The sequence below is a fragment of the Choristoneura fumiferana genome, chromosome 22 (assembly GCF_025370935.1).
Source record: "Choristoneura fumiferana chromosome 22, NRCan_CFum_1, whole genome shotgun sequence".
NCBI classification, from domain to species: domain Eukaryota; kingdom Metazoa; phylum Arthropoda; class Insecta; order Lepidoptera; family Tortricidae; genus Choristoneura; species Choristoneura fumiferana.
In genome coordinates this window covers 14,434,708-14,445,691 of record NC_133493.1, presented here as the reverse complement: position 1 = coordinate 14,445,691, position 10,984 = coordinate 14,434,708, and the positions used below count along the sequence as shown (strand labels likewise).

The 10,984-nt window shown below is 42.2% G+C and overlaps 1 protein-coding gene and 1 long non-coding RNA gene across 3 annotated transcripts in view; one reads left to right on the top strand and one right to left on the bottom strand.

Annotated features, from left to right (window-relative positions):
- The window catches only part of LOC141440567 (retina and anterior neural fold homeobox protein 2-like), a 93,478-nt gene that overhangs the window by 55,303 nt on the left and 27,191 nt on the right, over positions 1–10,984 (bottom strand). The gene's annotated exons all lie outside the window — the stretch shown is intronic.
- Positions 4,239–4,924, top strand: LOC141440429 (uncharacterized). 2 transcript variants are annotated; one of them, XR_012452698.1, is made up of 3 exons: positions 4,239–4,262; positions 4,336–4,421; positions 4,542–4,924. It is a non-coding gene; the product is annotated as an uncharacterized lncRNA (long non-coding RNA). The 2 variants fall into 2 exon arrangements; XR_012452697.1 differs by lacking the exon at positions 4,239–4,262 and having other exon boundaries at positions 4,269–4,421.

Below are 10,984 nucleotides of genomic sequence, written 5' to 3'. Positions count from 1 at the left end.
TGACCATCGACCATTTAAAAACGTCTCCATTTACGGATCTGTGCATAGTGGCTTGCTGACTCGGGTTCAGAAATATCTATAATAACAATAACATTTACACAGTTTACCCAATCACGTCACTAGGTACAGGTCCACGATCTCGACGTAATAAAAACAGCAAAGGCTCGTCGTCTCCCGTCACTGGTTATGTAATACTACCGGTTACGGTTGACGTTAAGACTGTTGTTGTTCAAGTTTATATCATACCCGGCGTGACGACGGACTTGTTATTAGGTATTAATTTTTGGAGGGCCTTTGGTATAGCTCCGGAGGTCCCTCGCGTTATGTGGCACGGTTCCCGAGAGAACGTTAGTGATTGTGAGGTTTCTGAGGTTCATTTGAGTGACTTTGATTCTCTTAATGAGATTCAAAAGTGTCAGGCGTTAGAGGTTATACAGAAATTTGAAAACATTTCTGCGGAGCGTAAAGGTTTAGGACGCACCAATCTCATTGCACATACAATTGATACGGTGATGCCGTACCCATTAAACAACGTTTTTATAGGATGTCACCCGAAAGGTTAAGGGAACTTAACCGACAGTTAGACGAGATGTTGCGCGACGACCTAGTAGAGCCTAGCACTAGCCCATGGAATAGTCCCGTCACTTTAGCACCTAAAGCTGACGGTTCTCTTCGATTTTGCTTGGACAGTCGCAAACTTAATGATGTTTCCAAACACGACTCTTACCCCTTACCGTATATTTCACAAATATTAGATAGCTTGAAAGAGGCCAAATATTTAACATCAATAGACTTAAAGTCGGCTTTTCATCAAATTCCGTTACATCCGTCTTCGAAAGAAAAGACTGCATTTACAATTCCTGGCCGCGGTCTATTTCAGTACAAAGTGATGGCTTTCGGTTTGACTTCAGCACCAGCTACGCAGCAGCGTCTGATGGATCGATTGTTTGGACCCGAGTTTGAAGGCAAGGTCTGGTCATACTTGGACGATCTAATCTGTGTGTCGGCCACCTTTGAGGAACATTTGGCTCTGCTGCGTGCCGTGGCTGCTCGTTTTGAAAGGCGAATCTTACAATAAATCTGGCCAAATCAAGTTTTTTCCGTAGTCAATTGAAGTACTTGGGCTATGTAGTTGACCGGCATGGGTTAAGAACGGATCCCGATAAAATTAGTGCTATCAAAAATTTCCCCACCCCGCCTCTAGAAAGGATGTGAAGCGTTTTCTGGGAACCGCCTCCTATTACAGACGCTTCATTAAAAATTTTAGTTCAATTGCGGGACCACTAAACGCTCTCACGTCTACGCGCAAAGGCGCCCCGCCTTTTGATTGGTCCGCTCAGGCTAATAAGGCTTTTGAAGATTTAAAAACCGCTTTAACAAGTGCCCCGGTTCTGGCTTGCCCAGATTTTGACCAACCTTTTGCCGTTCACTGCGACGCTTCCGATTTCGGGATAGGCGGTACCTTAACGCAGACTTGTGATGGTGAAGAACATCCGATTGCCTTTTGTAGTCGCGCACTAACACCCTGCGAGCGTAACTACTCTGCTACAGAAAGAGAAGCACTAGCGGTGGTGTTCGTGGTAGAACATTTCCGCCCATACCTAGAGGGAAGCAAGCCATTTAAAATCTTCACGGACCACGCCAGTTTGAAGTGGTTTTTGAATTTGAAGAACCCTAGCGGTCGATTGAGAGGTGGGGCTGTCGCTTGTCACCTTATAATTTCACAATAGAACATAGGCGCGGTATCGATAATGTGGTGCCTGACGCGCTCTCCAGAGCGGTGCCAGTATCCACCTTGGAACCCGCGACAAATGATCCGTGGTATTGTGACATTTATAAGCGTTGTCGTGATAAAGCTAGGAGTTGTCCAAATTTTCAAATTATTAACAATAAGCTATTTCGATATACCAAGTCAAAGAGTAAACTGCGATCAGACTATGACTGGAAGGAGGTTGTTCCAAGTGACTTAAGACATGCTATTCTAATGGGGAACCACTCAGAGCCAACGGCAGCTCACTTAGGAATAGCCAAAACCTACCAGAGGTTGAAGTTGCGTTATTTTTGGCCTGGTATGTACCAAGATACAATCAAGTTTATTTCCGAATGTGACGTTTGCAACGCTTATAAATGCCCCAATGTTAAGACACCGGGGTTAATGGGTAGTGCTAGGGTCTGCTCGCGTCCATTCCAGTGTCTCAGTATTGATATTGTTGGGCCTTTACCTATGTCTAGGATGCAAAATACTAACCTGCTTGTGGTGTCGTGTTATTTCACAAAGTATTGCTTATTGTTTCCTTTACGCCGTGCCACCGGTAAGGTGATAGCGCAACGGCTCGAGGATCATGTGTTTCTTGTCCATGGAATTCCACAAACAATTATGTCTGACAATGCTTCTAACTTTTGCGGCCACGAGGTTCAGTCATTATACCGCAAATATCAAATACCTCAAGTACATTTTGGACCTGTTTATACGCCTCAGGTTAATCCCGTAGAGAGACAAAATCGGACTATTTTGACAGCTGTCTCTAGTTTTGTCGGTACCGACCATCGTACCTGGGACGTTAATATACACAAAATTCAATTTGCAATAAATACATCTGTGAGTTTAGCTACGGGTTATACCCCTTTCTTTTTAGTGCATGGACGTGAGGCTGTGGCTGATGGTAGTATTTACAAAGATTTCGAAGACCTTAATGAAATTATCTTTTCGTCACGTAGTGACCTTTACAATAATTTGGGCGAGCTTAAACAGGTGTTTGCTGAGGTTAAGGAGGAGTTAACGAAGGCTCACCAAATAAATGCTAAATACTACAATCAGCGGCGGCGAGATCTGGAGTTTGAGATTGGAGATATTGTGTGGAAACGATCCTTTAAACAAAGTGACGCATCTAAGTATTTTGCATCCAAGTTGGCCCCAAAATATGAAAAATGTCGTGTGGTTAGGAAACTCTCGAAATTAGTATATGAGTTGGAGGATGGGAATGGCAAACCTGTAGGAAAATGGCATATTAAAGATATGAAAGTGGTACCGGAAAGGGGCTGACTCTATGTAGAGCTGGTCGGTAGGATGACAATAGTCGTTACTCGCATCTTATCCCACGGAACAGAAAATGATCCTTTGGAACACCAACTCTTTTATTTTTTTTTTTTACAATTTTCTTTACAGGCATATTTATGCCCTTTTTTTACAAACTTTTTTACTTTAAATTTTAATCGAGTAGGTGGGTGTCGGACGCACGGCCCGCGTCAGTCGCCTTCGCTCGCCGTGCCGCCGACGCCGACTAATCTCGACCCTGGTGGGTCAGTCCCAGCATTGCGTAACAGCATGTGTTACGTTTTTATTGCTATTTCGTTTAATTTTTGTTTGTTTTAAGGGTGTGTGAACGTCGGACGCGCGGCCCGCGCTGGTCGCTCTCGCTCGCCGCGCCGCCGACGTTGACCACTCGGTAGCTTAGGCGGGTCTAGCTGACCTTTTCTTGAGAGAGCTTTTGTCGTCAACTCTGGTGGTCCCTCTCCATGTGACGTGGACGTTTCGGTATGTTATACATAACGTTCTCACTATACTTTTATTTTCTAACCTGACTTGAACGGTGATCGCCCTTGCTTGCTGTTTTGTTGAGACCGTGTTGTCGCGAGGGTTTTAAAAAAAAAAAAAAAAAAATTTTTTTTTGGTGCAACTGATTTCGTTTCTTGGCGGGGTTTTCAGGGTTACGTGGAGGTAGCTGGGGGCCAGCTGGAATTTCTCTCCTTTTTGTCGGGAAATTCGTCTGGGAGGAGGGGTGTTGTAAGGTTGTCATTTTGACAGGTGACAGCAAGAGTTTTCGAGTCAATGTTTTTTCTGTTCATCTCATAATTCGGCGTTTTTTCATTTGATTTAAGGACATTTAAATTAATCTCCGTTTGTGTAGATCGTTTACAGGAATATGGATTCAATAATTATTTTCTCTTAATGGTTGGTTTTGGAAAGTAAAAATTTGGATTTTGACTCTAGTGATGTCCTTCAAAAAAAAAAAAATCGTACATGGCAACAGTGACAGCTCTACGAGCATGAGGCCGCGTTTTGGGTGAGCAGCCATTTTGATTGATGGTTGAAGAGTAGTTGTGTTCCTAAGTGGGAATTATTTTCTGTTTTTGGTGAGTTCCTCTTGATGGACCTGGTAAAGGCGTCTGAATACGCTGTCAGCGTTTCTCTTTACTTATTTTTCATTTTTCAGTGGGGTTTGTGTGTGTGTGACGAGTGTAGTGTCTTCCGGAATTCAGTGGTATGTGGACAAACCGTTGGAGCCCTGCCTCCCCTTTGGGTCGACAACTCTAATCCTCGATCTTTGCTTGTAGATCGCTGTGGTGTCCAAAGTCTTGCGCCTTCGTGGAGTAGACAGCGTGACCCAGGCGGCGCTAAGCAAGTCTGCATTTCCTCCACGGTGCGTGCTTAACTAATTTCCAAATTTCATGGTGGTCTGTCAACCAGGCTAAGCGAGCTGGTCCCTTCTGTCCTTGAGGGACCCCACTGGAGTTATTTCTAATCCATGATCCGTCCACAGGAGGTGCTAAGACACGGGCTGAAGTGTGGTTGTTGTGGCTTCGTGTAGAAGTGTTTCAAGGAGCCCTGGCGGCTGTGGAGCTGGTTGGCCTGCCCAGCGTGGTTTACTGTCGGTGGCGCTGGGACGTCGAGCACGAGGCGGCGTCCTAGAGTGGCCCACAGTGGCCTGCAGCCAGGTTTGGCAGCTTCGGAGCCGAGGTATAGGAGTTACCTTTATTTAGATTATACAGATAGTTAAGTAATCACAAATCACTGGCCAATTGCATTCACGACCCTTAGTTTTCATAAGGAAGTAGGATTTAAATTATACACAGTGTTTGTATGGTTGATGGGAGCGGGATAATTGTGAGTATCCTTACAAATAAACATCTTGTTGCACCAAAACCTTGGTTTAATTCCTCACCTGCAGCGACCCGCTACCCTGTGTAGAAATTTCATTACAATGTATTCTCCAGCAATGTGGCTTGCCCATTGCCACTTGAACTATAATGCATTATACCAATGAACTGGTTTAAGATGAAATTTCATATGGAAATAGTTTGAGATCCTGGTAAGTATGGATGGAAATGGAAAGCAATAAATGATTTCCTCGCAGACGGAGACGGGCACAACAGAATCGGAAGATTTTTTTGAAAAGATCGATACTAGTCGGACCGTTCATGGCTTATAATCATGAGTTGAATCATTTAATTTAGTAATTAATCAATAGGTATGTCTCACGAGATTTTAAGTAATATTATTGCTAGCCTAGGTAGGTATTCACATACGTTAAGAAACGAAGAAACAAGTTAAGAATATTAAATAGTTTATTGAATAAGTGTCAAACAGAAGCCGAATTGGAGCGGTCATACCGCTGCTTAAAAAACGGTGACGGCACGGAATCGCAGTTTTTTTTTGCATGCTTTCCACACTGCTCTTAAAATACGCAAACGGTGCGGATACGGAGTGACGTGCCGTAAACGTCATGACTCTTATTCGGTAAAGTCCTGATGTTTACGGCATGTCACTGCGATTCCGTATTTTAAGCAGAATACGCGCTCCTAATCTGCTCTGACATCAGTTCCTCGTACAGGAAACACATCTTAATTGCAAGCTCGCCGGGCAAACAAAAGTCCGTCTCCGCACAAAGTCGCTAACTCGCTAATTCAATTCCGCACAGACGCCGCCATACTTGCTTCTAAGAGTTTAATTAGTATTTGTCAGCTTCGAAACCCTAACGCAAGAACGACCTAACCACCATCCAAGCACCAACCAAAAAGGAGGTGTAACACTTGGAATTAAAGCTGAATTTTCGGGGTATCGCGTGGCTGTTATATCGTTTGGGGAGCTCGGCAGGCAAGTTTGCAGAATCTTTCATTTACTTTAGTATAATTAAGTCTTTAATAAAACGAGAGATGGCGCTCGGCGCGCCTAATTGGAGTAATTATGTAATTAACCGATTTGCTTTTCCTTTAATTTGTTAGGTCGCTGCGGCGATTTTTATGATTTCACGTTCAGCATCGGTTTTTATTAAGCTATTAGAGAAAGCAGCTTTGAAATTGAGTTATTATTATTATTATGTAGCTATTCAACTTTGCCTGCATTACGCAGAACAGTTCAGGACTTTCCTTGGACAAAAAGTAGCTAATGTAAAGCGGGAATAATTTGAATTATCTTTCTCTTAATGGAAGGTTTTTTCTAATGAATGAATTTTAAAACACCTTTGTATGGGACAAGAAAAATCTTACTTCAGACTCCAGGCGGATAAGAGCTACGATACCAGAGACAGACAGACATCGGCTTCAAATTTATAACACCCCTCTTTTTGCGTCGGGGGTTAAAAATAAAACGAATGATATAAAAATATCAATATCCGTTTAAAAATAAGAAACATACTAGTGAACGAAGTGTGCGCTCGATCTCTTTCCAAAAATAAAAATAATTTAGCAGGTACTTATGCACTTTCAGTAATCGACAATTCAAACGATTATTTACGTGAAAGCGAATTTCCTTGCAGTACTTGGTGGCTAAAACAATGTATTTATAAAAATCAGTTGAGATATTGAATTTCATAATGACAATTTCGGGGGGTTTTGTAATTGTCAAAGTTGGTCAGGAGGTTACTTTTTCAGTTTTATATCCCGTTTAGTTTTTTAAGGGAAAATTTGTGGTACCTTTATTGGTACAAATGAATAATTAAAATTAGACTAATTTTAAAGTATGAATAAAAGTAAAACAAACTAATAACTAAACTATGACTAAAAGATATTTAAAAAGTGTCCCCCCGCGGCATGGACCCAAAGATGCTGGCAGCATTTCCTCGCTGTATAGCAATGCTGATTCGTTGTGCGAGGAAGCTGCCAGCTCTACGGAAATCGACATTGCAGAAATATCAATACAATACCCACAGTCGTACTGCTACCAGGGGATAGAACTATCGGAACATCAACATTGCCTTTACCAAGAAAGTGAGAGTCCTAACAAAAACCAACAACTTCGGTAGTTCACAAACAACTAATCTTTCTGATGTGACCGACAAATCTTTACACAACTTCCCAGAAGTTTCGGCCACTTTGAAAGACACCCTTCTAACCCCCATATCATCTTACAAACCCCGAAAAAGCAAACCAAGAGCTTTAAAACGTATAAGTAAGATTCAGTTTTCTGTAACACGGGTGTCACATTGAGTTGGCTATATTCTTTTACGCGCCGATTTGTATGGGTATTGAATGAAATTGGTCGGCTAATCTTACGTTTGCGCAACCCGCCATTGTTATAACAAAATGGCGTCGCGGCGCTTAGCACTTGTTATACGATATCTCTAAGAGTTGGCCGTGAATAGGGCCGCTTCTCAATTAGTTAGTTTGGATGGGATTATGATGAAGCGTCGGGAGAATGAGGATTTATGTGGGTGAACGAGTACTTGAACGGATTATGTATGGACGCAAATTAGTTAGAAGCGGTGTTCGGTAGTGGCCGATTGAACGTATGGTTACGGCAAGTTTCAGCGTAAACTTGGAGTTTTGGTTTAGTTTTGATTTTGGAAAAAAACGTTGTGAAACAGGATCGAAATTGAAATTTGATTTGCTAGCCTTTGGAGCAGTCAAATAACCGAACAATACAGATTAGAAAAGATGTTTTTAAACCAGTTGCTGGGTCAAAACATACAGGGTACTTCCAGTTATCCTGGAAATTTGAAATTAGGTATGAAGGTAGCTCAATCAATACAGAAACCTTGACTGGTATTACCAATGTGTGCTGTTTATGGTCTACCTATGCAATACTAAGGGGCTGTTTCACCATCCATTGATTAGTGTTAATTGACGGTTAAATGTGATTCCGTCTCTATTTGTTTTGTTCGAATAGACGCAGACGGCATCACATTTAACCGGCAGTTAACACTAATCAATGGATGGTGAAACAGCCCCTAATTATTGCCTGTGACCCTGTCTGTATCCCGCGGGAACTGTGCATTGTTCTGGGATACAAACTATCCTATTTCTTTCCTAGGATCTCAAACTATTTGTTTGGCATGATATTAGTAAGAATAATAGGCAGGTGGTAGGGCCTTGTGCAAGGTCCGCCCGGATTGCTACCACCATCTTGCTCGCTAATCCTGCTGTGATACAGCAGTGCTTGCAATGTTGTGTTTCGGCGTGGAGAGTAAGACAGCCGGTGAAATTACTGGCACTTGAGGTATCCCATCTTAGGCGTCTAGGTTAGCAACGCATCTGCAATCCCCTTTTCGTTGACCTATTCATTTTTGACCTATTTAAACGAAATAAATGCATTATTGTGTTTTTTTACATTTCCATTTCTATCCATTGTCGGCTAATCAATACAAATCATACAAAGAACCTAATCATAACCTTGTCCTTTTGTTGTATAATTTGATTAAAATTTGACGTCTCCATCCTGTAAAAAAAACAGGAAACTGGGGGTATAATTCAATAATTCAATTACTTTAAGTAAAAAGAACCAGTGTACTTAGAGCTGCAAGCGACCACCGCGTTAATGCATAGAATCGTGGAACGAGAGGTCTCGCAACGCTGGTTTTTAAACAATAGTAGTTTAAAATACTGATTATTACATTGAATGGTGTAATGGCGGGTTCCGTATCACGAAAACTTGATATTTCCGCTGCCAAAGTCTTTGATTTGCGAAACTTATACTACTAAAAAACCCTTGGCAGTGGGAAGGGTTGCTTTGGAGTTTTAGATAGGTATTTTTATTGAGTAATCGGTCGCTAACTTAAGAGGTGATACCGTTTAAATATACGTCGATACAATTTATTGTTATTTGGTGCAAATGGAAAATTAGAAATTATACGTCAAAGAAGAACAATTTGAAGTACCTACATCACCAAGGAAAATTGTCCATCCTGAAATTAGTCGATAATTGAATCTTGTCAAAATTGACAAAGAATGTACGCAAAAAAAACGATCACTAGTAAATGAACTAAAAGAATTTCTTTGCTCACCCGCGACCTTCGAAGATGCCAATTGCCAAGTTGCAAATTGAGCCTTACTGCATTGACTTACAGCTTATTAAAACTTGTTCTACTCTTGCATCGGTGTATTGAAATTTGCGTCTTATCGTAAATCCGTAGAGTTTATAGCTAGTTGCAGATGAGGGTGTTGAAGCGGTGTATCGAGCGGAAAGAATGGTAGAGGCTTCTGTAGATGTATTCAAAAATTAAAGAACTAGATATGTTAGGTTTCTGGAGGAACTAGATATGATGTGTTGTGTGTCTTCTGTATTAGTGAATAAATTTCTTTATTCTTTCTTTTTTCTTGCCCGTGTCTGTCTGTTAGTCTGTCTAGCTAACGTAAAGCGTGGCTTTCAAAAATATGCTCAAGAAGCCAAAGCCTATGCTAGGCGCCTAGCTGAAAGCTTATTGCCTTGTGGTGGTTCTTGTATATGTTTAATCAAAATCGGGTCAATATTTCTTAGTTGGTTAGGTTAACATAACATTCCTTGTAAAATGGCACTTAATTTTCTTTTGACTGGTATACCAGGTGGGCCCTTTAACAGGAGCAGATACTTAATGAAAAAACATATCGTACTCCACAAACAGAATTTCATTACTTAAGAATGAGAATAATTTATTCGCTATTCGCAAAAACAGTTTACAGTACACAATTACAAGTTATCACAAAAAATAAAAGTACAATCATCACTCCAAGGCTTCAATGTAACAAATGCAATATCCCCTCTACAGTTAGCGCCATCTATGAGCCGGCAGAAGCGATCGGGATAAACGCAATTTCCCGCGATTGCCGCCAGCCGCGCGCTCCCACGCATCCTGTATATACTTGTACTATTATTTATTCTGTGATATAGCTCGGACACCCTGTACATCCATGTACACTGAAGTTAGGGTGCCTGTGTGTTGTTTGATAAGAGGACGTCATGAATCAAAACGTTCATTTATAAACGACACTTTTTCTACGAGTAAATTTTCTGAAGTATCAATCTCACTAAATATAATAAATGCGAGTTTGTAAGTCTGTTTCTTTTTTGTTTATTACTTCATCACGCATAAACCGTAAACCGATTTAGATAAAATTCGGTATACAGATAGTTTGCATCCCGGGGAAGGACAGGCTAGTTTTTATCCCGGAAAATTCCATAGTCCCCGCGGGATAGGTAAAACCGAATTCTACGCGGACGAAGTCGCGGGTAACGGCTAATAAGTACCTAAGGGCCTGGACACATGTCGCCGTACGGTGCCGTCTACGGTGTCACGGCGCGGCGCCGTCAAACGGCGTTCGTGCCGAAACACGGCGCCGCGAACGGTGCCGTACACGGCGCCGCGAACGGCGTCGTATCACGGCGCGGTGCCGTGTATGACGCCGTGCACGGTGCATCGCTTGGTAGTTTAACTAGTTTACGTTTTGCTGCTGAACGCATAACACGCAAGTAAATAGTGCATAAAAATCTCTCCATCATGGTTCATTAAAGACATGTATGGATTCACCCAATATGTTCGTTTCTGTTTTTTCTTCATTCGTCGTCTTAGCAGTAGGAGCAGGAGAATACGTTTTTCTTGGTCCATGTCAAGGCAAAAACTGTATACTTGTATATATTTAAAACGACAATTGTTTTGTATATTTGAACCGATGGTTGTACTTGTGTGTTATGCGTTCAGCAGCAAAACGAAAACTAGTTAAACTACCAAGCGATGCACCGTGCACGGCGTCGTACCTCGGCACCGCGCCGTGGTACGACGCCGTTCGCGGCGCCGTGTACGGCACCGTACGCGCACCGTGTTTCGGCACGACGCCGTTTGACGGCGCCGCGCCGTGACACCGTAGACGGCACCGTACCGGCGACATGTGTCCAGGCCCTAAGTAGTAAGTTTGACGACCAGATGGCATAGTGGTTAGAGAACCTGACTACGAAGCTTGAGGTCCCGGGTTCGATTTCCGTGTCGGGGCAGATATTTGTATGAAAATATGAATG